General features: G+C 47.2%; 51 non-coding genes across 51 annotated transcripts; all 51 read right to left on the reverse strand.

Moving 5' to 3' along the window:
• Window positions 1-264: 264 nt before the first annotated feature.
• trnar-ucu (transfer RNA arginine (anticodon UCU)) lies at window positions 265-354 on the reverse strand. Its single transcript is given in 2 exon segments — window positions 265-300; window positions 318-354. It is a non-coding gene; the product is annotated as a tRNA-Arg (tRNA).
• A 227-nt stretch (window positions 355-581) lies between these two features.
• Window positions 582-671, reverse strand: trnar-ucu (transfer RNA arginine (anticodon UCU)). The gene is given in 2 exon segments: window positions 582-617; window positions 635-671. It is a non-coding gene; the product is annotated as a tRNA-Arg (tRNA).
• An 80-nt stretch (window positions 672-751) lies between these two features.
• On the reverse strand, window positions 752-825 carry trnat-agu (transfer RNA threonine (anticodon AGU)). Its single transcript has one exon. It is a non-coding gene; the product is annotated as a tRNA-Thr (tRNA).
• Window positions 826-1215: 390 nt separating this feature from the next.
• On the reverse strand, window positions 1216-1305 carry trnar-ucu (transfer RNA arginine (anticodon UCU)). The gene is given in 2 exon segments: window positions 1216-1251; window positions 1269-1305. It is a non-coding gene; the product is annotated as a tRNA-Arg (tRNA).
• Window positions 1306-1532: 227 nt separating this feature from the next.
• On the reverse strand, window positions 1533-1622 carry trnar-ucu (transfer RNA arginine (anticodon UCU)). Its single transcript is given in 2 exon segments — window positions 1533-1568; window positions 1586-1622. It is a non-coding gene; the product is annotated as a tRNA-Arg (tRNA).
• Window positions 1623-1849: 227 nt separating this feature from the next.
• On the reverse strand, window positions 1850-1939 carry trnar-ucu (transfer RNA arginine (anticodon UCU)). Its single transcript is given in 2 exon segments — window positions 1850-1885; window positions 1903-1939. It is a non-coding gene; the product is annotated as a tRNA-Arg (tRNA).
• A 227-nt stretch (window positions 1940-2166) lies between these two features.
• Window positions 2167-2256, reverse strand: trnar-ucu (transfer RNA arginine (anticodon UCU)). Its single transcript is given in 2 exon segments — window positions 2167-2202; window positions 2220-2256. It is a non-coding gene; the product is annotated as a tRNA-Arg (tRNA).
• A 227-nt stretch (window positions 2257-2483) lies between these two features.
• Window positions 2484-2573, reverse strand: trnar-ucu (transfer RNA arginine (anticodon UCU)). The gene is given in 2 exon segments: window positions 2484-2519; window positions 2537-2573. It is a non-coding gene; the product is annotated as a tRNA-Arg (tRNA).
• Window positions 2574-2800: 227 nt separating this feature from the next.
• trnar-ucu (transfer RNA arginine (anticodon UCU)) lies at window positions 2801-2890 on the reverse strand. Its single transcript is given in 2 exon segments — window positions 2801-2836; window positions 2854-2890. It is a non-coding gene; the product is annotated as a tRNA-Arg (tRNA).
• Window positions 2891-3433: 543 nt separating this feature from the next.
• On the reverse strand, window positions 3434-3523 carry trnar-ucu (transfer RNA arginine (anticodon UCU)). Its single transcript is given in 2 exon segments — window positions 3434-3469; window positions 3487-3523. It is a non-coding gene; the product is annotated as a tRNA-Arg (tRNA).
• A 227-nt stretch (window positions 3524-3750) lies between these two features.
• Window positions 3751-3840, reverse strand: trnar-ucu (transfer RNA arginine (anticodon UCU)). The gene is given in 2 exon segments: window positions 3751-3786; window positions 3804-3840. It is a non-coding gene; the product is annotated as a tRNA-Arg (tRNA).
• Window positions 3841-4384: 544 nt separating this feature from the next.
• On the reverse strand, window positions 4385-4474 carry trnar-ucu (transfer RNA arginine (anticodon UCU)). The gene is given in 2 exon segments: window positions 4385-4420; window positions 4438-4474. It is a non-coding gene; the product is annotated as a tRNA-Arg (tRNA).
• A 227-nt stretch (window positions 4475-4701) lies between these two features.
• trnar-ucu (transfer RNA arginine (anticodon UCU)) lies at window positions 4702-4791 on the reverse strand. Its single transcript is given in 2 exon segments — window positions 4702-4737; window positions 4755-4791. It is a non-coding gene; the product is annotated as a tRNA-Arg (tRNA).
• A 227-nt stretch (window positions 4792-5018) lies between these two features.
• Window positions 5019-5108, reverse strand: trnat-ugu (transfer RNA threonine (anticodon UGU)). Its single transcript is given in 2 exon segments — window positions 5019-5054; window positions 5072-5108. It is a non-coding gene; the product is annotated as a tRNA-Thr (tRNA).
• Window positions 5109-5334: 226 nt separating this feature from the next.
• Window positions 5335-5424, reverse strand: trnar-ucu (transfer RNA arginine (anticodon UCU)). Its single transcript is given in 2 exon segments — window positions 5335-5370; window positions 5388-5424. It is a non-coding gene; the product is annotated as a tRNA-Arg (tRNA).
• A 227-nt stretch (window positions 5425-5651) lies between these two features.
• Window positions 5652-5741, reverse strand: trnar-ucu (transfer RNA arginine (anticodon UCU)). The gene is given in 2 exon segments: window positions 5652-5687; window positions 5705-5741. It is a non-coding gene; the product is annotated as a tRNA-Arg (tRNA).
• Window positions 5742-6602: 861 nt separating this feature from the next.
• On the reverse strand, window positions 6603-6692 carry trnar-ucu (transfer RNA arginine (anticodon UCU)). The gene is given in 2 exon segments: window positions 6603-6638; window positions 6656-6692. It is a non-coding gene; the product is annotated as a tRNA-Arg (tRNA).
• Window positions 6693-7553: 861 nt separating this feature from the next.
• Window positions 7554-7643, reverse strand: trnar-ucu (transfer RNA arginine (anticodon UCU)). The gene is given in 2 exon segments: window positions 7554-7589; window positions 7607-7643. It is a non-coding gene; the product is annotated as a tRNA-Arg (tRNA).
• Window positions 7644-7870: 227 nt separating this feature from the next.
• trnar-ucu (transfer RNA arginine (anticodon UCU)) lies at window positions 7871-7960 on the reverse strand. Its single transcript is given in 2 exon segments — window positions 7871-7906; window positions 7924-7960. It is a non-coding gene; the product is annotated as a tRNA-Arg (tRNA).
• A 227-nt stretch (window positions 7961-8187) lies between these two features.
• trnar-ucu (transfer RNA arginine (anticodon UCU)) lies at window positions 8188-8277 on the reverse strand. Its single transcript is given in 2 exon segments — window positions 8188-8223; window positions 8241-8277. It is a non-coding gene; the product is annotated as a tRNA-Arg (tRNA).
• Window positions 8278-8357: 80 nt separating this feature from the next.
• Window positions 8358-8431, reverse strand: trnat-agu (transfer RNA threonine (anticodon AGU)). The gene has a single exon. It is a non-coding gene; the product is annotated as a tRNA-Thr (tRNA).
• A 72-nt stretch (window positions 8432-8503) lies between these two features.
• Window positions 8504-8593, reverse strand: trnar-ucu (transfer RNA arginine (anticodon UCU)). The gene is given in 2 exon segments: window positions 8504-8539; window positions 8557-8593. It is a non-coding gene; the product is annotated as a tRNA-Arg (tRNA).
• A 1031-nt stretch (window positions 8594-9624) lies between these two features.
• trnat-agu (transfer RNA threonine (anticodon AGU)) lies at window positions 9625-9698 on the reverse strand. Its single transcript has one exon. It is a non-coding gene; the product is annotated as a tRNA-Thr (tRNA).
• Window positions 9699-10258: 560 nt separating this feature from the next.
• Window positions 10259-10332, reverse strand: trnat-agu (transfer RNA threonine (anticodon AGU)). Its single transcript has one exon. It is a non-coding gene; the product is annotated as a tRNA-Thr (tRNA).
• Window positions 10333-10722: 390 nt separating this feature from the next.
• On the reverse strand, window positions 10723-10812 carry trnar-ucu (transfer RNA arginine (anticodon UCU)). The gene is given in 2 exon segments: window positions 10723-10758; window positions 10776-10812. It is a non-coding gene; the product is annotated as a tRNA-Arg (tRNA).
• A 397-nt stretch (window positions 10813-11209) lies between these two features.
• On the reverse strand, window positions 11210-11283 carry trnat-agu (transfer RNA threonine (anticodon AGU)). Its single transcript has one exon. It is a non-coding gene; the product is annotated as a tRNA-Thr (tRNA).
• An 874-nt stretch (window positions 11284-12157) lies between these two features.
• Window positions 12158-12231, reverse strand: trnat-agu (transfer RNA threonine (anticodon AGU)). Its single transcript has one exon. It is a non-coding gene; the product is annotated as a tRNA-Thr (tRNA).
• Window positions 12232-12474: 243 nt separating this feature from the next.
• On the reverse strand, window positions 12475-12548 carry trnat-agu (transfer RNA threonine (anticodon AGU)). Its single transcript has one exon. It is a non-coding gene; the product is annotated as a tRNA-Thr (tRNA).
• A 73-nt stretch (window positions 12549-12621) lies between these two features.
• On the reverse strand, window positions 12622-12711 carry trnar-ucu (transfer RNA arginine (anticodon UCU)). The gene is given in 2 exon segments: window positions 12622-12657; window positions 12675-12711. It is a non-coding gene; the product is annotated as a tRNA-Arg (tRNA).
• A 397-nt stretch (window positions 12712-13108) lies between these two features.
• trnat-agu (transfer RNA threonine (anticodon AGU)) lies at window positions 13109-13182 on the reverse strand. Its single transcript has one exon. It is a non-coding gene; the product is annotated as a tRNA-Thr (tRNA).
• Window positions 13183-13425: 243 nt separating this feature from the next.
• On the reverse strand, window positions 13426-13499 carry trnat-agu (transfer RNA threonine (anticodon AGU)). The gene has a single exon. It is a non-coding gene; the product is annotated as a tRNA-Thr (tRNA).
• A 243-nt stretch (window positions 13500-13742) lies between these two features.
• trnat-agu (transfer RNA threonine (anticodon AGU)) lies at window positions 13743-13816 on the reverse strand. Its single transcript has one exon. It is a non-coding gene; the product is annotated as a tRNA-Thr (tRNA).
• Window positions 13817-14323: 507 nt separating this feature from the next.
• Window positions 14324-14397, reverse strand: trnat-agu (transfer RNA threonine (anticodon AGU)). The gene has a single exon. It is a non-coding gene; the product is annotated as a tRNA-Thr (tRNA).
• A 73-nt stretch (window positions 14398-14470) lies between these two features.
• trnar-ucu (transfer RNA arginine (anticodon UCU)) lies at window positions 14471-14560 on the reverse strand. Its single transcript is given in 2 exon segments — window positions 14471-14506; window positions 14524-14560. It is a non-coding gene; the product is annotated as a tRNA-Arg (tRNA).
• A 544-nt stretch (window positions 14561-15104) lies between these two features.
• Window positions 15105-15194, reverse strand: trnar-ucu (transfer RNA arginine (anticodon UCU)). Its single transcript is given in 2 exon segments — window positions 15105-15140; window positions 15158-15194. It is a non-coding gene; the product is annotated as a tRNA-Arg (tRNA).
• An 80-nt stretch (window positions 15195-15274) lies between these two features.
• trnat-agu (transfer RNA threonine (anticodon AGU)) lies at window positions 15275-15348 on the reverse strand. Its single transcript has one exon. It is a non-coding gene; the product is annotated as a tRNA-Thr (tRNA).
• A 243-nt stretch (window positions 15349-15591) lies between these two features.
• trnat-agu (transfer RNA threonine (anticodon AGU)) lies at window positions 15592-15665 on the reverse strand. Its single transcript has one exon. It is a non-coding gene; the product is annotated as a tRNA-Thr (tRNA).
• Window positions 15666-16055: 390 nt separating this feature from the next.
• trnar-ucu (transfer RNA arginine (anticodon UCU)) lies at window positions 16056-16145 on the reverse strand. The gene is given in 2 exon segments: window positions 16056-16091; window positions 16109-16145. It is a non-coding gene; the product is annotated as a tRNA-Arg (tRNA).
• A 544-nt stretch (window positions 16146-16689) lies between these two features.
• trnar-ucu (transfer RNA arginine (anticodon UCU)) lies at window positions 16690-16779 on the reverse strand. The gene is given in 2 exon segments: window positions 16690-16725; window positions 16743-16779. It is a non-coding gene; the product is annotated as a tRNA-Arg (tRNA).
• A 397-nt stretch (window positions 16780-17176) lies between these two features.
• On the reverse strand, window positions 17177-17250 carry trnat-agu (transfer RNA threonine (anticodon AGU)). The gene has a single exon. It is a non-coding gene; the product is annotated as a tRNA-Thr (tRNA).
• Window positions 17251-17323: 73 nt separating this feature from the next.
• On the reverse strand, window positions 17324-17413 carry trnar-ucu (transfer RNA arginine (anticodon UCU)). The gene is given in 2 exon segments: window positions 17324-17359; window positions 17377-17413. It is a non-coding gene; the product is annotated as a tRNA-Arg (tRNA).
• A 544-nt stretch (window positions 17414-17957) lies between these two features.
• trnar-ucu (transfer RNA arginine (anticodon UCU)) lies at window positions 17958-18047 on the reverse strand. Its single transcript is given in 2 exon segments — window positions 17958-17993; window positions 18011-18047. It is a non-coding gene; the product is annotated as a tRNA-Arg (tRNA).
• Window positions 18048-18127: 80 nt separating this feature from the next.
• On the reverse strand, window positions 18128-18201 carry trnat-agu (transfer RNA threonine (anticodon AGU)). Its single transcript has one exon. It is a non-coding gene; the product is annotated as a tRNA-Thr (tRNA).
• A 243-nt stretch (window positions 18202-18444) lies between these two features.
• trnat-agu (transfer RNA threonine (anticodon AGU)) lies at window positions 18445-18518 on the reverse strand. The gene has a single exon. It is a non-coding gene; the product is annotated as a tRNA-Thr (tRNA).
• Window positions 18519-18908: 390 nt separating this feature from the next.
• trnar-ucu (transfer RNA arginine (anticodon UCU)) lies at window positions 18909-18998 on the reverse strand. The gene is given in 2 exon segments: window positions 18909-18944; window positions 18962-18998. It is a non-coding gene; the product is annotated as a tRNA-Arg (tRNA).
• Window positions 18999-19542: 544 nt separating this feature from the next.
• trnar-ucu (transfer RNA arginine (anticodon UCU)) lies at window positions 19543-19632 on the reverse strand. Its single transcript is given in 2 exon segments — window positions 19543-19578; window positions 19596-19632. It is a non-coding gene; the product is annotated as a tRNA-Arg (tRNA).
• A 397-nt stretch (window positions 19633-20029) lies between these two features.
• On the reverse strand, window positions 20030-20103 carry trnat-agu (transfer RNA threonine (anticodon AGU)). The gene has a single exon. It is a non-coding gene; the product is annotated as a tRNA-Thr (tRNA).
• Window positions 20104-20176: 73 nt separating this feature from the next.
• trnar-ucu (transfer RNA arginine (anticodon UCU)) lies at window positions 20177-20266 on the reverse strand. Its single transcript is given in 2 exon segments — window positions 20177-20212; window positions 20230-20266. It is a non-coding gene; the product is annotated as a tRNA-Arg (tRNA).
• A 397-nt stretch (window positions 20267-20663) lies between these two features.
• trnat-agu (transfer RNA threonine (anticodon AGU)) lies at window positions 20664-20737 on the reverse strand. The gene has a single exon. It is a non-coding gene; the product is annotated as a tRNA-Thr (tRNA).
• Window positions 20738-20980: 243 nt separating this feature from the next.
• Window positions 20981-21054, reverse strand: trnat-agu (transfer RNA threonine (anticodon AGU)). Its single transcript has one exon. It is a non-coding gene; the product is annotated as a tRNA-Thr (tRNA).
• Window positions 21055-21127: 73 nt separating this feature from the next.
• On the reverse strand, window positions 21128-21217 carry trnar-ucu (transfer RNA arginine (anticodon UCU)). Its single transcript is given in 2 exon segments — window positions 21128-21163; window positions 21181-21217. It is a non-coding gene; the product is annotated as a tRNA-Arg (tRNA).
• Between the last annotated feature and the right edge of the window lie 5 nt (window positions 21218-21222).

Genomic DNA, 21222 nt, shown 5'->3' on the forward strand with positions numbered 1-21222 from the left:
TAGATGTCTAATGCTCTATCCATTGCGCCACAGAGCCCAGTATGTGTTAAAGTTTTGACAGTTGCTCTTCAGCATGAGGCTGAATGTCATGACCTAACAACTGCTTACATAATAGAAAGGCACCGCTGGGATTTGAACCCAGGACTTCCTGTTTACTAGACAGGCGCTATGACCAGCTAACCCATGGCGCCACGCCATGGCTTTTTACTATGGATTGGTGTCATTAGTGAGGAGCGATGAATTTTGTTGTTTTCAAAGAAAAAACGACTCTGGTGGGACTCGAACCCACAACCTTTGAATGGCCACACACCTGCGTCTAGAAGTCCAATGCGCTATCCATTGCGCCACAGAGTCCAGTATGTGTTAAAGTTTTGACAGTTGCTCTTCAGCAGGAGGCTAAATGTCATGACCTAACAACTGCTTACATAAAGGAAAGGCACCGCTGGGACTTGAACCCAGGACTTCCTGTTTACTAGACAGGCGCTATGACCAGCTAAGCCACGGCGCCACGCCATGGCTTTTTACTGTGGATTGGTGTCATTAGTGAGGAGCGATGAATTTTGTTGTTTTCAAAGAAAAAACGACTCTGGTGGGACTCGAACCCACAACCTTTGAATGGCCACACACCTGCGTCTAGAAGTCCAATGCGCTATCCATTGCGCCACAGAGCCCAGTATGTGTTTAAGTTTTGACAGTTGCTCTTCAGCATGAGGCTGAATGTCATGACCTAACAACTGCTTACATAATAAAAAGGCACCGCTGGGATTTGAACCCAGGACTTCCTGTTTACTAGACAGGCGCTATGACCAGCTAAGCCACGGCGCCACGCCATGGCTTTTTACTGTGGATTGGTGTCATTAGTGAGGAGCGATGAATTTTGTTGTTTTCAAAGAAAAAACGACTCTGGTGGGACTCGAACCCACAACCTTTGAATGGCCACACACCTGCGTCTAGAAGTCCAATGCGCTATCCATTGCACCACAGAGCCCAGTATGTGTTAAAGTTTTGACAGTTGCTCTTCAGCATGAGGCTGAATGTCATGACCTAACAACTGCTTACATAATAGAAAGGCACCGCTGGGACTTGAACCCAGGACTTCCTGTTTACTAGACAGGCGCTATGACCAGCTAACCCATGGCGCCACGCCATGGCTTTTTACTGTGGATTGGTGTCATTAGTGAGGAGCGATGAATTTTGTTGTTTTCAAAGAAAAAACGACTCTGGTGGGACTCGAACCCACAACCTTTGAATGGCCACACACCTGCGTCTAGAAGTCCAATGCGCTATCCATTGCGCCACAGAGCCCAGCATGTGTTAAAGTTTTGACAGTTGCTCTTCAGCAGGAGGCTAAATGTCATGACCTAACAACTGCTTACATAAAGGAAAGGCACCGCTGGGATTTGAACCCAGGATTTCCTGTTTACTAGACAGGCGCTATGACCAGCTAAGCCACGGCGCCACGCCATGGCTTTTTACTGAGGATTGGTGTCATTAGTGAGGAGCGATGAATTTTGTTGTTTTCAAAGAAAAAATGACTCTGGTGGGACTCGAACCCACAACCTTTGAATGGCCACACACCTGCGTCTAGAAGTCCAATGCGCTATCCATTGCGCCACAGAGCCCAGCATGTGTTAAAGTTTTGACAGTTGCTCTTCAGTAGGAGGCTAAATGTCATGACCTAACAACTGCTTACATAAAGGAAAGGCACCGCTGGGATTTGAACCCAGGATTTCCTGTTTACTAGACAGGCGCTATGACCAGCTAAGCCACGGCGCAACGCCATGGCTGTTTACTGTGGATTGGTGTCATTAGTGAGGAGCGATGAATTTTGTTGTTTTCAAAGAAAAAACGACTCTGGTGGGACTCGAACCCACAACCTTTGAATGGCCACACACCTGCGTCTAGAAGTCCAATGCGCTATCCATTGCGCCACAGAGCCCAGTATGTTTTAAAGTTTTGACAGTTGCTCTTCAGCATGAGGCTGAATGTCATGACCTAACAACTGCTTACATAATAGAAAGGCACCGCTGGGACTTGAACCCAGGACTTCCTGTTTACTAGACAGGCGCTATGACCAGCTAACCCATGGCGCCACGCCATGGCTTTTTACTGTGGATTGGTGTCATTAGTGAGGAGCGATGAATTTTGTTGTTTTCAAAGAAAAAACGACTCTGGTGGGACTCGAACCCACAACCTTTGAATGGCCACACACCTGCGTCTAGAAGTCCAATGCGCTATCCATTGCGCCACAGAGCCCAGCATGTGTTAAAGTTTTGACAGTTGCTCTTCAGCAGGAGGCTAAATGTCATGACCTAACAACTGCTTACATAAAGGAAAGGCACCGCTGGGATTTGAACCCAGGATTTCCTGTTTACTAGACAGGCGCTATGACCAGCTAAGCCACGGCGCCACGCCATGGCTTTTTACTGAGGATTGGTGTCATTAGTGAGGAGCGATGAATTTTGTTGTTTTCAAAGAAAAAATGACTCTGGTGGGACTCGAACCCACAACCTTTGAATGGCCACACACCTGCGTCTAGAAGTCCAATGCGCTATCCATTGCGCCACAGAGCCCAGCATGTGTTAAAGTTTTGACAGTTGCTCTTCAGTAGGAGGCTAAATGTCATGACCTAACAACTGCTTACATAAAGGAAAGGCACCGCTGGGATTTGAACCCAGGATTTCCTGTTTACTAGACAGGCGCTATGACCAGCTAAGCCACGGCGCAACGCCATGGCTGTTTACTGTGGATTGGTGTCATTAGTGAGGAGCGATGAATTTTGTTGTTTTCAAAGAAAAAACGACTCTGGTGGGACTCGAACCCACAACCTTTGAATGGCCACACACCTGCGTCTAGAAGTCCAATGCGCTATCCATTGCGCCACAGAGCCCAGTATGTTTTAAAGTTTTGACAGTTGCTCTTCAGCATGAGGCTGAATGTCATGACCTAACAACTGCTTACATAATAGAAAGGCACCGCTGGGATTTGAACCCAGGACTTCCTGTTTACTAGACAGGCGCTATGACCAGCTAAGCCACGGCACCACGCCATGGCTTTTTACTGTGGATTGGTGTCATTAGTGAGGAGCAATGAATTTTGTTGTTTTCAAAGAAAAAACGACTCTGGGGGGACTCGAACCCACAACCTTTGAATGGCCACACACCTGCGTCTAGAAGTCCAATGCGCTATCCATTGCGCCACAGAGCCCAGTATGTGTTAAAGTTTTGACAGTTGCTCTTCAGCAGGAGGCTAAATGTCATGACCTAACAACTGCTTACATAAAGGAAAGGCACCGCTGGGACTTGAACCCAGGACTTCCTGTTTACTAGACAGGCGCTATGACCAGCTAAGCCACGGCGCCACGCCATGGCTTTTTACTGTGGATTGGTGTCATTAGTGAGGAGCGATGAATTTTGTTGTTTTCAAAGAAAAATGACTCTGGTGGGACTCAAACCCACAACCTTTGAATGGCCACACACCTGCATCTAGAAGTCCAATGCGCTATCCATTGCGCCACAGAGCCCAGCATGTGTTAAAGTTTTGACAGTTGCTCTTCAGCAGGAGGCTAAATGTCATGACCTAACAACTGCTTACATAATGGAAAGGCACCGCTGGGATTTGAACCCAGGATTTCCTGTTTACTAGACAGGCGCTATGACCAGCTAAGCCACGGCGCCACGCCATGCCTGTTTACTGTGGATTGGTGTCATTAGTGAGGAGCGATGAATTTTGTTGTTTTCAAAGAAAAAAAGACTCTGGTGGGACTCGAACCCACAACCTTTGAATGGCCACACACCTGCGTCTAGAAGTCCAATGCGCTATCCATTGCGCCACAGAGCCCAGTATGTGTTAAAGTTTTGACAGTTGCTCTTCAGCATGAGGCTGAATGTCATGACCTAACAACTGCTTACATAATAGAAAGGCACCGCTGGGATTTGAACCCAGGACTTCCTGTTTACTAGACAGGCGCTATGACCAGCTAAGCCACAGCGCCACGCCATGGCTTTTTACTGTGGATTGGTGTCATTAGTGAGGAGCGATGAATTTTGTTGTTTTCATAGAAAAAACGACTCTGGGGGGACTCGAACCCACAACCTTTGAATGGCCACACACCTGCGTCTAGAAGTCCAATGCGCTATCCATTGCGCCACAGAGCCCAGCATGTGTTAAAGTTTTGACAGTTGCTCTTCAGCAGGAGGCTAAATGTCATGACCTAACAACTGCTTACATAAAGGAAAGGCACCGCTGGGATTTGAACCCAGGATTTCCTGTTTACTAGACAGGCGCTATGACCAGCTAAGCCACGGCGCCACGCCATGGCTTTTTACTGTGGATTGGTGTCATTAGTGAGGAGCGATGAATTTTGTTGTTTTCAAAGAAAAAATGACTCTGGTGGGACTCGAACCCACAACCTTTGAATGGCCACACACCTGCGTCTAGAAGTCCAATGCGCTATCCATTGCGCCACAGAGCCCAGCATGTGTTAAAGTTTTGACAGTTGCTCTTCAGCAGGAGGCTAAATGTCATGACCTAACAACTGCTTACATAAAGGAAAGGCACCGCTGGGATTTGAACCCAGGATTTCCTGTTTACTAGACAGGCGCTATGACCAGCTAAGCCACGGCGCAACGCCATGGCTGTTTACTGTGGATTGGTGTCATTAGTGAGGAGCGATGAATTTTGTTGTTTTCAAAGAAAAAACGACTCTGGTGGGACTCGAACCCACAACCTTTGAATGGCCACACACCTGCGTCTAGAAGTCCAATGCGCTATCCATTGCGCCACAGAGCCCAGTATGTGTTAAAGTTTTGACAGTTGCTCTTCAGCATGAGGCTGAATGTCATGACCTAACAACTGCTTACATAATAGAAAGGCACCGCTGGGATTTGAACCCAGGACTTCCTGTTTACTAGACAGGCGCTATGACCAGCTAAGCCACGGCACCACGCCATGGCTTTTTACTGTGGATTGGTGTCATTAGTGAGGAGCAATGAATTTTGTTGTTTTCAAAGAAAAAACGACTCTGGGGGGACTCGAACCCACAACCTTTGAATGGCCACACACCTGCGTCTACAAGTCCAATGCGCTATCCATTGCGCCACAGAGCCCAGTATGTGTTAAAGTTTTGACAGTTGCTCTTCAGCAGGAGGCTAAATGTCATGACCTAACAACTGCTTACATAAAGGAAAGGCACCGCTGGGACTTGAACCCAGGACTTCCTGTTTACTAGACAGGCGCTATGACCAGCTAAGCCACGACGCCACGCCATGGCTTTTTACTGTGGATTGGTGTCATTAGTGAGGAGCGATGAATTTTGTTGTTTTCAAAGAAAAATGACTCTGGTGGGACTCAAACCCACAACCTTTGAATGGCCACACACCTGCGTCTAGAAGTCCAATGCGCTATCCATTGCGCCACAGAGCCCAGCATGTGTTAAAGTTTTGACAGTTGCTCTTCAGCAGGAGGCTAAATGTCATGACCTAACAACTGCTTACATAATGGAAAGGCACCGCTGGGATTTGAACCCAGGATTTCCTGTTTACTAGACAGGCGCTATGACCAGCTAAGCCACGGCGCCACGCCATGCCTGTTTACTGTGGATTGGTGTCATTAGTGAGGAGCGATGAATTTTGTTGTTTTCAAAGAAAAAAAGACTCTGGTGGGACTCGAACCCACAACCTTTGAATGGCCACACACCTGCGTCTAGAAGTCCAATGCGCTATCCATTGCGCCACAGAGCCCAGTATGTGTTAAAGTTTTGACAGTTGCTCTTCAGCATGAGGCTGAATGTCATGACCTAACAACTGCTTACATAATAGAAAGGCACCGCTGGGATTTGAACCCAGGACTTCCTGTTTACTAGACAGGCGCTATGACCAGCTAAGCCACAGCGCCACGCCATGGCTTTTTACTGTGGATTGGTGTCATTAGTGAGGAGCGATGAATTTTGTTGTTTTCATAGAAAAAACGACTCTGGGGGGACTCGAACCCACAACCTTTGAATGGCCACACACCTGCGTCTAGAAGTCCAATGCGCTATCCATTGCGCCACAGAGCACAGTATGTGTTAAAGTTTTGACAGTTGCTCTTCAGCAGGAGGCTAAATGTCATGACCTAACAACTGCTTACATAAAGGAAAGGCACTGCTGGGATTTGAACCCAGGACTTCCTGTTTACTAGACAGGCGCTATGACCAGCTAAGCCACGGAGCCACGCCATGGCTTTTTACTGTGGATTGGTGTCATTAGTGAGGAGCGATGAATTTTGTTGTTTTCAAAGAAAAAACGACTCTGGGGGGACTCGAACCCACAACCTTTGAATGGCCACACACCTGCATCTAGAAGTCCAATGCGCTATCCATTGCGCCACAGAGCCCAGCATGTGTTAAAGTTTTGACAGTTGCTCTTCAGCAGGAGGCTAAATGTCATGACCTAACAACTGCTTACATAAAGGAAAGGCACCGCTGGGACTTGAACCCAGGACTTCCTGTTTACTAGACAGGCGCTATGACCAGCTAAGCCACGGCGCCACGCCATGGCTTTTTACTGTGGATTGGTGTCATTAGTGAGGAGCGATGAATTTTGTTGTTTTCAAAGAAAAAATGACTCTGGTGGGACTCGAACCCACAACCTTTGAATGGCCACACACCTGCGTCTAGAAGTCCAATGCGCTATCCATTGCGCCACAGAGCCCAGCATGTGTTAAAGTTTTGACAGTTGCTCTTCAGCAGGAGGCTAAATGTCATGACCTAACAACTGCTTACATAATAGAAAGGCACCGCTGGGATTTGAACCCAGGACTTCCTGTTTACTAGACAGGCGCTATGACCAGCTAAGCCACAGCGCCACGCCATGGCTTTTTACTGTGGATTGGTGTCATTAGTGAGGAGCGATGAATTTTGTTGTTTTCATAGAAAAAACGACTCTGGGGGGACTCGAACCCACAACCTTTGAATGGCCACACACCTGCGTCTAGAAGTCCAATGTGCTATCCATTGCGCCACAGAGCAGAGTATGTGTTAAAGTTTTGACAGTTGCTCTTCAGCAGGAGGCTAAATGTCATGACCTAACAACTGCTTACATAAAGGAAAGGCACTGCTGGGATTTGAACCCAGGACTTCCTGTTTACTAGACAGGCGCTATGACCAGCTAAGCCACGGAGCCACGCCATGGCTTTTTACTGTGGATTGGTGTCATTAGTGAGGAGCGATGAATTTTGTTGTTTTCAAAGAAAAAACGACTCTGGGGGGACTCGAACCCACAACCTTTGAATGGCCACACACCTGCATCTAGAAGTCCAATGCGCTATCCATTGCGCCACAGAGCCCAGCATGTGTTAAAGTTTTGACAGTTGCTCTTCAGCAGGAGGCTAAATGTCATGACCTAACAACTGCTTACATAGAGGAAAGGCACCGCTGGGACTTGAACCCAGGACTTCCTGTTTACTAGACAGGCGCTATGACCAGCTAAGCCACGGCGCCACGCCATGGCTTTTTACTGTGGATTGGTGTCATTAGTGAGGAGCGATGAATTTTGTTGTTTTCAAAGAAAAAATGACTCTGGTGGGACTCGAACCCACAACCTTTGAATGGCCACACACCTGCGTCTAGAAGTCCAATGCGCTATCCATTGCGCCACAGAGCCCAGCATGTGTTAAAGTTTTGACAGTTGCTCTTCAGCAGGAGGCTAAATGTCATGACCTAACAACTGCTTACATAAAGGAAAGGCACCGCTGGGATTTGAACCCAGGATTTCCTGTTTACTAGACAGGCGCTATGACCAGCTAAGCCACGGCGCCACGCCATGGCTTTTTACTGTGGATTGGTGTCATTAGTGAGGAGCGATGAATTTTGTTGTTTTCAAAGAAAAAATGACTCTGGTGGGACTCGAACCCACAACCTTTGAATGGCCACACACCTGCGTCTAGAAGTCCAATGCGCTATCCATTGCGCCACAGAGCCCAGCATGTGTTAAAGTTTTGACAGTTGCTCTTCAGCAGGAGGCTAAATGTCATGACCTAACAACTGCTTACATAAAGGAAAGGCACCGCTGGGATTTGAACCCAGGATTTCCTGTTTACTAGACAGGCGCTATGACCAGCTAAGCCACGGCGCAACGCCATGGCTGTTTACTGTGGATTGGTGTCATTAGTGAGGAGCGATGAATTTTGTTGTTTTCAAAGAAAAAACGACTCTGGTGGGACTCGAACCCACAACCTTTGAATGGCCACACACCTGCGTCTAGAAGTCCAATGCGCTATCCATTGCGCCACAGAGCCCAGTATGTGTTAAAGTTTTGACAGTTGCTCTTCAGCATGAGGCTGAATGTCATGACCTAACAACTGCTTACATAATAGAAAGGCACCGCTGGGATTTGAACCCAGGACTTCCTGTTTACTAGACAGGCGCTATGACCAGCTAAGCCACGGCGCCACGCCATGGCTTTTTACTGTGGATTGGTGTCATTAGTGAGGAGCGATGAATTTTGTTGTTTTCAAAGAAAAATGACTCTGGTGGGACTCAAACCCACAACCTTTGAATGGCCACACACCTGCGTCTAGAAGTCCAATGCGCTATCCATTGCGCCACAGAGCCCAGCATGTGTTAAAATTTTGACAGTTGCTCTTCAGCAGGAGGCTAAATGTCATGACCTAACAACTGCTTACATAATGGAAAGGCACCGCTGGGATTTGAACCCAGGATTTCCTGTTTACTAGACAGGCGCTATGACCAGCTAAGCCACAGCGCCACGCCATGGCTTTTTACTGTGGATTGGTGTCATTAGTGAGGAGCGATGAATTTTGTTGTTTTCATAGAAAAAACGACTCTGGGGGGACTCGAACCCACAACCTTTGAATGGCCACACACCTGCGTCTAGAAGTCCAATGCGCTATCCATTGCGCCACAGAGCACAGTATGTGTTAAAGTTTTGACAGTTGCTCTTCAGCAGGAGGCTAAATGTCATGACCTAACAACTGCTTACATAAAGGAAAGGCACTGCTGGGATTTGAACCCAGGACTTCCTGTTTACTAGACAGGCGCTATGACCAGCTAAGCCACGGAGCCACGCCATGGCTTTTTACTGTGGATTGGTGTCATTAGTGAGGAGCGATGAATTTTGTTGTTTTCAAAGAAAAAACGACTCTGGGGGGACTCGAACCCACAACCTTTGAATGGCCACACACCTGCGTCTAGAAGTCCAATGTGCTATCCATTGCGCCACAGAGCCCAGTATGTGTTAAAGTTTTGACAGTTGCTCTTCAGCATGAGGCTGAATGTCATGACCTAACAACTGCTTACATAATAGAAAGGCACCGCTGGGATTTGAACCCAGGACTTCCTGTTTACTAGACCGGCGCTATGACCAGCAAAGCCACGGCGCCACGCCATGGATTTTTACTGTGGATTGGTGTCATTAGTGAGGAGCGATGAATTTTGTTGTTTTCAAAGAAAAAAAGACTCTGGTGGGACTCGAACCCAGAACCTTTGAATGGCCACACACCTGCGTCTAGAAGTCCAATGCGCTATCCATTGCGCCACAGAGCACAGTATGTGTTAAAGTTTTGACAGTTGCTCTTCAGCATGAGGCTGAATGTCATGACCTAACAACTGCTTACATAATAGAAAGGCACCGCTGGGATTTGAACCCAGGACTTCCTGTTTACTAGACAGGCGCTATGACCAGCTAAGCCACGGCGCCACGCCATGGCTTTTTATTGTGGATTGGTGTCATTAGTGAGGAGCGATGAATTTTGTTGTTTTCAAAGAAAAAACGACTCTGGGGGGACTCGAACCCACAACCTTTGAATGGCCACACACCTGCGTCTAGAAGTCCAATGCGCTATCCATTGTGCCACAGAGCACAGTATGTGTTAAAGTTTTGACAGTTGCTCTTCAGCATGAGGCTGAATGTCATGACCTAACAACTGCTTACATAATAGAAAGGCACCGCTGGGATTTGAACCCAGGACTTCCTGTTTACTAGACAGGCGCTATGACCAGCTAACCCATGGCGCCACGCCATGGCTTTTTACTGTGGATTGGTGTCATTAGTGAGGAGCGATGAATTTTGTTGTTTTCAAAGAAAAAACAACTCTGGTGGGACTCGAACCCACAACCTTTGAATGGCCACACACCTGCGTCTAGAAGTCCAATGCGCTATCCATTGCGCCACAGAGCCCAGTATGTGTTAAAGTTTTGACAGTTGCTCTTCAGCAGGAGGCTAAATGTCATGACCTAACAACTGCTTACATAAAGGAAAGGCACCGCTGGGATTTGAACCCAGGACTTCCTGTTTACTAGACAGGCGCTATGACCAGCTAAGCCACGGCGCCACACCATGGCTTTTTACTGTGGATTGGTGTCATTAGTGAGGAGCGATGTATTTTGTTGTTTTCAAAGAAAAAATGACTCTGTTGGGACTTGAACCCACAACCTTTGAATGGCCACAGACCTGCGTCTAGAAGTCCAATGCGCTATCCATTGCACCACAGAGCCCAGTATGTGTTAAAGTTTTGACAGTTGCTCTTCAGCAGGAGGCTAAATGTCATGACCTAACAACTGCTTACATAATGGAAAGGCACCGCTGGGATTTGAACCCAGGATTTCCTGTTTACTAGACAGGCGCTATGACCAGCTAAGCCACGGCGCCACGCCATGCCTGTTTACTGTGGATTGGTGTCATTAGTGAGGAGCGATGAATTTTGTTGTTTTGAAAGAAAAAAAGACTCTGGTGGGACTCGAACCCACAACCTTTGAATGGCCACACACCTGCGTCTAGAAGTCCAATGCGCTATCCATTGCGCCACAGAGCCCAGTATGTGTTAAAGTTTTGACAGTTGCTCTTCAGCATGAGGCTGAATGTCATGACCTAACAACTGCTTACATAATAGAAAGGCACCGCTGGGATTTGAACCCAGGACTTCCTGTTTACTAGACAGGCGCTATGACCAGCTAAGCCACAGCGCCACGCCATGGCTTTTTACTGTGGATTGGTGTCATTAGTGAGGAGCGATGAATTTTGTTGTTTTCAAAGAAAAAATTACTCTGGTGGGACTCGAACCCACAACCTTTGAATGGCCACACACCTGCGTCTAGAAGTCCAATGCGCTATCCATTGCGCCACAGAGCCCAGTATGTGTTAAAGTTTTGACAGTTGCTCTTCAGCATGAGGCTGAATGTCATGACCTAACAACTGCTTACATAATAGAAAGGCACCGCTGGGATTTGAACCCAGGACTTCCTGTTTACTAGACAGGCGCTATGACCAGCTAAGCCACGGCGCCACGCCATGGCTTTTTACTGTGGATTGGTGTCATTAGTGAGGAGCGATGAATTTTGTTGTTTTCATAGAAAAAACGACTCTGGGGGGACTCGAACCCACAACCTTTGAATGGCCACACACCTGCGTCTAGAAGTCCAATGCGCTATCCATCGCGCCACAGAGCCCAGTATGTGTTAAAGTTTTGACAGTTGCTCTTCAGCAGGAGGCTAAATGTCATGACCTAAAAACTGCTTACATAAAGGAAAGGCTCCGCTGGGATTTGAACCCAGGACTTCCTGTTTACTAGACAGTCGCTATGACCAGCTAAGCCACGGCGCCACGCCATGGCTTTTTACTGTGCATTGGTGTCATTAGTGAGGAGCGATGAATTTTGTTTTCAAAGAAAAAATGACTCTGGTGGGACTTGAACGCACAACCTTTGAATGGCCACACTCCTGCATCTAGATGTCCAATGCTCTATCCATTGCGCCACAGAGGCCAGTATGTGTTAAAGTTTTGACAGTTGCTCTTCAGCATGAGGCTGAATGTCATGACCTAACAACTGCTTACATAATAGAAAGGCACCGCTGGGATTTGAACCCAGGACTTCCTGTTTACTAGACAGGCGCTATGACCAGCTAACCCATGGCGCCACGCCATGGCTTTTTACTGTGGATTGGTGTCATTAGTGAGGAGCGATGAATTTTGTTGTTTTCAAAGAAAAAACAACTCTGGTGGGACTCGAACCCACAACCTTTGAATGGCCACACACCTGCGTCTAGAAGTCCAATGCGCTATCCATTGCGCCACAGAGCCCAGTATGTGTTAAAGTTTTGACAGTTGCTCTTCAGCAGGAGGCTAAATGTCATGACCTAACAACTGCTTACATAAAGGAAAGGCACCGCTGGGATTTGAACCCAGGACTTCCTGTTTACTAGACAGGCGCTATGACCAGCTAAGCCACGGCGCCACACCATGGCTTTTTACTGTGGATTGGTGTCATTAGTGAGGAGCGATGTATTTTGTTGTTTTCAAAGAAAAAATGACTCTGTTGGGACTTGAACCCACAACCTTTGAATGGCCACAGACCTGCGTCTAGAAGTCCAATGCGCTATCCATTGCACCACAGAGCCCAGTATGTGTTAAAGTTTTGACAGTTGCTCTTCAGCATGAGGCTGAATGTCATGACCTAACAACTGCTTACATAATAGAAAGGCACCGCTGGGATTTGAACCCAGGACTTCCTGTTTACTAGACAGGCGCTATGACCAGCTAAGCCACGGCGCCACACCATGGCTTTTTACTGTGGATTGGTGTCATTAGTGAGGAGCGATGTATTTTGTTGTTTTCAAAGAAAAAATGACTCTGGTGGGACTCGAACCCACAACCTTTGAATGGCCACACACCTGCGTCTAGAAGTCCAATGCGCTATCCATTGCGCCACAGAGCCCAGTATGTGTTAAAGTTTTGACAGTTGCTCTTCAGCAGGAGGCTAAATGTCATGACCTAAAAACTGCTTATATAAAGGAAAGGCACCGCTGGGATTTGAACCCAGGACTTCCTGTTTACTAGACAGGCACTATGACCAGCTAAGCCACAGCGCCACGCCATGGCTTTTTACTGTGGATTGGTGTCATTAGTGAGGAGCGATGAATTTTGTTGTTTTCAAAGAAAAAACGACTCTGGGGGGACTCGAACCCACAACCTTTGAATGGCCACACACCTGCGTCTAGAAGTCCAATGCGCTATCCATTGCACCACAGAGCCCAGTATGTATTAAAGTTTTGACAGTTGCTCTTCAGCAGGAGGCTAAATGTCATGACCTAACAACTGCTTACATAATAGAAAGGCACCGCTGGGATTTGAACCCAGGACTTCCTGTTTACTAGACAGGCGCTATGACCAGCTAAGCCACGGCGCCACACAATGGCTTTTTACTGTGGATTGGTGTCATTAGTGAGGAGCAATGAATTTTGTTGTTTTCAAAGAAAAAACGACTCTGGTGGGACTCGAGCCCACAACCTTTGAATGGCCACACACCTGCGTCTAGAAGTCCAATGCGCTATCCATTGCGCCACAGAGCCCAGTATGTGTTAAAGTTTTGACAGTTGCTCTTCAGCAGGAGGCTAAATGTCATGACCTAACAACTGCTTACATAAAGGAAAGGCACCGCTGGGATTTGAACCCAGGACTTCCTGTTTACTAGACAGGCGCTATGACCAGCTAAGCCACGGCGCCACGCCATGGCTTTTTACTGTGCATTGGTGTCATTAGTGAGGAGCGATGAATTTTGTTGTTTTCAAAGAAAAAATGACTCTGGTGGGACTTAAGCCCACAACCTTTGAATGGCCACACACCTGCGTCTAGAAGTCCAATGCGCTATCCATTGCGCCACAGAGCCCAGTATGTGTTAAAGTTTTGACAGTTGCTCTTCAGCAGGAGGCTAAATGTCATGACCTAACAACTGCTTACATAAAGGAAAGGCACCGCTGGGATTTGAACCCAGGACTTCCTGTTTACTAGACAGGCGCTATGACCAGCTAAGCCACGGCGCCACGCCATGGCTTTTTACTGTGGATTGGTGTCATTAGTGAGGAGCGATGAATTTTGTTGTTTTCAAAGCAAAAACGACTCTGGTGGGACTCGAACCCACAACCTTTGAATGGCCACAGACCTGCGTCTAGAAGTCCAATGCGCTATCCATTGCACCACAGAGCCCAGTATGTGTTAAAGTTTTGACAGTTGCTCTTCAGCATGAGGCTGAATGTCATGACCTAACAACTGCTTACATAATAGAAAGGCACCGCTGGGATTTGAACCCAGGACTTCCTGTTTACTAGACAGGCGCTATGACCAGCTAAGCCACGAGGCTAAATGTCATGACCTAACAACTGCTTATATAAAGGAAAGGCACCGCTGGGATTTGAACCCAGGACACCTGCGTCTAGAAGTCCAATGCGCTATCCATTGCGCCACAGAGCCCAGTATGTGTTAAAGTTTTGACAGTTGCTCTTCAGCATGAGGCTGAATGTCATGACCTAACAACTGCTTACATAATAGAAAGGCACCGCTGGGATTTGAACCCAGGACTTCCTGTTTACTAGACAGGCGCTATGACCAGCTAAGCCACGGCGCCACACCATGGCTTTTTACTGTGGATTGGTGTCATTAGTGAGGAGCGATGTATTTTGTTGTTTTCAAAGAAAAAATGGCTCTGGTGGGACTCGAACCCACAATCTTTGAATGGCCACACACCTGCGTCTAGAAGTCCAATGCGCTATCCATTGCGCCACAGAGCCCAGTATGTGTTAAAGTTTTGACAGTTGCTCTTCAGCAGGAGGCTAAATGTCATGACCTAAAAACTGCTTATATAAAGGAAAGGCACTGCTGGGATTTGAACCCAGGACTTCCTGTTTACTAGACAGGCACTATGACCAGCTAAGCCACGGCGCCACGCCATGGCTTTTTACTGTGGATTGGTGTCATTAGTGAGGAGCGATGAATTTTGTTGTTTTCAAAGAAAAAACGACTCTGGGGGGACTCGAACCCACAACCTTTGAATGGCCACACACCTGCGTCTAGAAGTCCAATGCGCTATCCATTGCACCACAGAGCCCAGTACGTATTAAAGTTTTGACAGTTGCTCTTCAGCAGGAGGCTAAATGTCATGACCTAACAACTGCTTACATAATAGAAAGGCACCGTTGGGATTTGAACCCAGGACTTCCTGTTTACTAGACAGGCGCTATGACCAGCTAAGCCACGGCGCCACACAATGGCTTTTTACTGTGGATTGGTGTCATTAGTGAGGAGCAATGAATTTTGTTGTTTTCAAAGAAAAAACGACTCTGGTGGGACTCGAACCCACAACCTTTGAATGGCCACACACCTGCGTCTAGAAGTCCAATGCGCTATCCATTGCGCCACAGAGCCCAGTATGTGTTAAAGTTTTGACAGTTGCTCTTCAGCAGGAGGCTAAATGTCATGACCTAACAACTGCTTACATAAAGGAAAGGCACCGCTGGGATTTGAACCCAGGACTTCCTGTTTACTAGACAGGCGCTATGACCAGCTAAGCCACGGCGCCACGCCATGGCTTTTTACTGTGCATTGGTGTCATTAGTGAGGAGCGATGAATTTTGTTGTTTTCAAAGAAAAAATGACTCTGGTGGGACTTAAGCCCACAAACTTTGAATGGCCACACACCTGCGTCTAGAAGTCCAATGCGCTATCCATTGCGCCACAGAGCCCAGTATGTGTTAAAGTTTTGACAGTTGCTCTTCAGCAGGAGGCTAAATGTCATGACCTAACAACTGCTTACATAAAGGAAAGGCACCGCTGGGATTTGAACCCAGGACTTCCTGTTTACTAGACAGGCGCTATGACCAGCTAAGCCACGGCGCCACGCCATGGCTTTTTACTGTGGATTGGTGTCATTAGTGAGGAGCGATGAATTTTGTTGTTTTCAAAGCAAAAACGACTCTGGTGGGACTCGAACCCACAACCTTTGAATGGCCACAGACCTGCGTCTAGAAGTCCAATGCGCTATCCATTGCACCACAGAGCCCAGTATGTGTTAAAGTTTTGACAGTTGCTCTTCAGCATGAGGCTGAATGTCATGACCTAACAACTGCTTACATAATAGAAAGGCACTGCTGGGATTTGAACCCAGGACTTCCTGTTTACTAGACAGGCGCTATGACCAGCTAAGCCACGGCGCCACACCATGGCTTTTTACTGTGGATTGTAGTCATTAGTGAGGAGCGATGTATTTTGTTGTTTTCAAAGAAAAAATGACTCTGGTGGGACTCGAACCCACAACCTTTGAATGGCCACACACCTGCGTCTAGAAGTCCAATGCGCTATCCATTGCGCCACAGAGCCCAGTATGTGTTAAAGTTTTGACAGTTGTTCTTCAGCAGGAGGCTAAATGTCATGACCTAAAAACTGCTTATATAAAGGAAAGGCACTGCTGGGATTTGAACCCAGGACTTCCTGTTTACTAGACAGGCACTATGACCAGCTAAGCCACGGCGCCACGCCATGGCTTTTTACTGTGGATTGGTGTCATTAGTGAGGAGCGATGAATTTTGTTGTTTTCAAAGAAAAAACGACTCTGGGGGGACTCGAACCCACAACCTTTGAATGGCCACACACCTGCGTCTAGAAGTCCAATGCGCTATCCATTGCACCACAGAGCCCAGTACGTATTAAAGTTTTGACAGTTGCTCTTCAGCAGGAGGCTAAATGTCATGACCTAACAACTGCTTACATAATAGAAAGGCACCGTTGGGATTTGAACCCAGGACTTCCTGTTTACTAGACAGGCGCTATGACCAGCTAAGCCACGGCGCCACACAATGGCTTTTTACTGTGGATTGGTGTCATTAGTGAGGAGCAATGAATTTTGTTGTTTTCAAAGAAAAAACGACTCTGGTGGGACTCGAACCCACAACCTTTGAATGGCCACACACCTGCGTCTAGAAGTCCAATGCGCTATCCATTGCGCCACAGAGCCCAGTATGTGTTAAAGTTTTGACAGTTGCTCTTCAGCAGGAGGCTAAATGTCATGACCTAACAACTGCTTACATAAAGGAAAGGCACCGCTGGGATTTGAACCCAGGACTTCCTGTTTACTAGACAGGCGCTATGACCAGCAAAGCCACGGCGCCACGCCATGGCTTTTTACTGTGCATTGGTGTCATTAGTGAGGAGCGATGAATTTTGTTGTTTTCAAAGAAAAAATGACTCTGGTGGGACTTAAGCCCACAACCTTTGAATGGCCACACACCTGCGTCTAGAAGTCCAATGCGCTATCCATTGCGCCACAGAGCCCAGTATGTGTTAAAGTTTTGACAGTTGCTCTTCAGCATGAGGCTGAATGTCATGACCTAACAACTGCTTACATAATAGAAAGGCACCGCTGGGATTTGAACCCAGGACTTCCTGTTTACTAGACAGGCGCTATGACCAGCTAAGCCACGGCGCCACACCATGGCTTTTTACTGTGGATTGGTGTCATTAGTGAGGAGCGATGTATTTTGTTGTTTTCAAAGAAAAAATGACTCTGGTGGGACTCGAACCCACAACCTTTGAATGGCCACACACCTGCGTCTAGAAGTCCAATGCGCTATCCATTGCGCCACAGAGCCCAGTATGTGTTAAAGTTTTGACAGTTGCTCTTCAGCAGGAGGCTAAATGTCATGACCTAAAAACTGCTTATATAAAGGAAAGGCACTGCTGGGATTTGAACCCAGGACTTCCTGTTTACTAGACAGGCACTATGACCAGCTAAGCCACGGCGCCACGCCATGGCTTTTTACTGTGGATTGGTGTCATTAGTGAGGAGCGATGAATTTTGTTGTTTTCAAAGAAAAAACGACTCTGGGGGGACTCGAACCCACAACCTTTGAATGGCCACACACCTGCGTCTAGAAGTCCAATGCGCTATCCATTGCACCACAGAGCCCAGTACGTATTAAAGTTTTGACAGTTGCTCTTCAGCAGGAGGCTAAATGTCATGACCTAACAACTGCTTACATAATAGAAAGGCACCGTTGGGATTTGAACCCAGGACTTCCTGTTTACTAGACAGGCGCTATGACCAGCTAAGCCACGGCGCCACACAATGGCTTTTTACTGTGGATTGGTGTCATTAGTGAGGAGCAATGAATTTTGTTGTTTTCAAAGAAAAAACGACTCTGGTGGGACTCGAACCCACAACCTTTGAATGGCCACACACCTGCGTCTAGAAGTCCAATGCGCTATCCATTGCGCCACAGAGCCCAGTATGTGTTAAAGTTTTGACAGTTGCTCTTCAGCAGGAGGCTAAATGTCATGACCTAACAACTGCTTACATAAAGGAAAGGCACCGCTGGGATTTGAACCCAGGACTTCCTGTTTACTAGACAGGCGCTATGACCAGCTAAGCCACGGCGCCACGCCATGGCTTTTTACTGTGCATTGGTGTCATTAGTGAGGAGCGATGAATTTTGTTGTTTTCAAAGAAAAAATGACTCTGGTGGGACTTAAGCCCACAACCTTTGAATGGCCACACACCTGCGTCTAGAAGTCCAATGCGCTATCCATTGCGCCACAGAGCCCAGTATGTGTTAAAGTTTTGACAGTTGCTCTTCAGCAGGAGGCTAAATGTCATGACCTAACAACTGCTTACATAAAGGAAAGGCACCGCTGGGATTTGAACCCAGGACTTCCTGTTTACTAGACAGGCGCTATGACCAGCTAAGCCACGGCGCCACGCCATGGCTTTTTACTGTGGATTGGTGTCATTAGTGAGGAGCGATGAATTTTGTTGTTTTCAAAGCAAAAACGACTCTGGTGGGACTCGAACCCACAACCTTTGAATGGCCACAGACCTGCGTCTAGAAGTCCAATGCGCTATCCATTGCACCACAGAGCCCAGTATGTGTTAAAGTTTTGACAGTTGCTCTTCAGCATGAGGCTGAATGTCATGACCTAACAACTGCTTACATAATAGAAAGGCACTGCTGGGATTTGAACCCAGGACTTCCTGTTTACTAGACAGGCGCTATGACCAGCTAAGCCACGGCGCCACACCATGGCTTTTTACTGTGGATTGTAGTCATTAGTGAGGAGCGATGTATTTTGTTGTTTTCAAAGAAAAAATGACTCTGGTGGGACTCGAACCCACAACCTTTGAATGGCCACACACCTGCGTCTAGAAGTCCAATGCGCTATCCATTGCGCCACAGAGCCCAGTATGTGTTAAAGTTTTGACAGTTGTTCTTCAGCAGGAGGCTAAATGTCATGACCTAAAAACTGCTTATATAAAGGAAAGGCACTGCTGGGATTTGAACCCAGGACTTCCTGTTTACTAGACAGGCACTATGACCAGCTAAGCCACGGCGCCACGCCATGGCTTTTTACTGTGGATTGGTGTCATTAGTGAGGAGCGATGAATTTTGTTGTTTTCAAAGAAAAAACGACTCTGGGGGGACTCGAACCCACAACCTTTGAATGGCCACACACCTGCGTCTAGAAGTCCAATGCGCTATCCATTGCACCACAGAGCCCAGTACGTATTAAAGTTTTGACAGTTGCTCTTCAGCAGGAGGCTAAATGTCATGACCTAACAAATGCTTACATAATAGAAAGGCACCGTTGGGATTTGAACCCAGGACTTCCTGTTTACTAGACAGGCGCTATGACCAGCTAAGCCACGGCGCCACACAATGGCTTTTTACTGTGGATTGGTGTCATTAGTGAGGAGCAATGAATTTTGTTGTTTTCAAAGAAAAAACGACTCTGGTGGGACTCGAACCCACAACCTTTGAATGGCCACACACCTGCGTCTAGAAGTCCAATGCGCTATCCATTGCGCCACAGAGCCCAGTATGTGTTAAAGTTTTGACAGTTGCTCTTCAGCAGGAGGCTAAATGTCATGACCTAACAACTGCTTACATAAAGGAAAGGCACCGCTGGGATTTGAACCCAGGACTTCCTGTTTACTAGACAGGCGCTATGACCAGCAAAGCCACGGCGCCACGCCATGGCTTTTTACTGTGCATTGGTGTCATTAGTGAGGAGCGATGAATTTTGTTGTTTTCAAAGAAAAAATGACTCTGGTGGGACTTAAGCCCACAACCTTTGAATGGCCACACACCTGCGTCTAGAAGTCCAATGCGCTATCCATTGCGCCACAGAGCCCAGTATGTGTTAAAGTTTTGACAGTTGCTCTTCAGCAGGAGGCTAAATGTCATGACCTAACAACTGCTTACATAAAGGAAAGGCACCGCTGGGATTTGAACCCAGGACTTCCTGTTTACTAGACAGGCGCTATGACCAGCTAAGCCACGGCGCCACACCATGGCTTTTTACTGTGGATTGGTGTCATTAGTGAGGAGCGATGTATTTTGTTGTTTTCAAAGAAAAAATGACTCTGGTGGGACTCGAACCCACAACCTTTGAATGGCCACACACCTGCGTCTAGAAGTCCAATGCGCTATCCATTGCGCCACAGAGCCCAGTATGTGTTAAAGTTTTGACAGTTGCTCTTCAGCAGGAGGCTAAATGTCATGACCTAAAAACTGCTTATATAAAGGAAAGGCACCGCTGGGATTTGAACCCAGGACTTCCTGTTTACTAGACAGGAACTATGACCAGCTAAGCCACGGCGCCACGCCATGGCTTTTTACTGTGGATTGGTGTCATTAGTGAGGAGCGATGAATTTTGTTGTTTTCAAAGAAAAAACGACTCTGGGGGGACTCGAACCCACAACCTTTGAATGGCCACACACCTGCGTCTAGAAGTCCAATGCGCTATCCATTGCACCACAGAGCCCAGTATGTATTAAAGTTTTGACAGTTGCTCTTCAGCAGGAGGCTAAATGTCATGACCTAACAACTGCTTACATAATAGAAAGGCACCGCTGGGATTTGAACCCAGGACTTCCTGTTTACTAGACAGGCGCTATGACCAGCTAAGCCACGGCGCCACGCCATGGCTTTTTACTGTGCATTGGTGTCATTAGTGAGGAGCGATGAATTTTGTTGTTTTCAAAGCAAAAACGACTCTGGTGGGACTCGAACCCACAACCTTTGAATGGCCACAGACCTGCGTCTAGAAGTCCAATGCGCTATCCATTGCACCACAGAGCCCAGTATGTGTTAAAGTTTTGACAGTTGCTCTTCAGCATGAGGCTGAATGTCATGACCTAACAACTGCTTACATAATAGAAAGGCACCGCTGGGATTTGAACCCAGGACTTCCTGTTTACTAGACAGGCGCTATGACCAGCTAAGCCACGGCGCCACACCATGGCTTTTTACTGTGGATTGGTGTCATTAGTGAGGAGCGATGTATTTTGTTGTTTTCAAAGAAAAAATGACTCTGGTGGGACTCGAACCCACAACCTTTGAATGGCCACACACCTGCGTCTAGAAGTCCAATGCGCTATCCATTGCGCCACAGAGCCCAGTA

This window comes from Brachyhypopomus gauderio, unplaced genomic scaffold (assembly GCF_052324685.1).
Source record: "Brachyhypopomus gauderio isolate BG-103 unplaced genomic scaffold, BGAUD_0.2 sc98, whole genome shotgun sequence".
Lineage (NCBI taxonomy): Eukaryota > Metazoa > Chordata > Actinopteri > Gymnotiformes > Hypopomidae > Brachyhypopomus > Brachyhypopomus gauderio.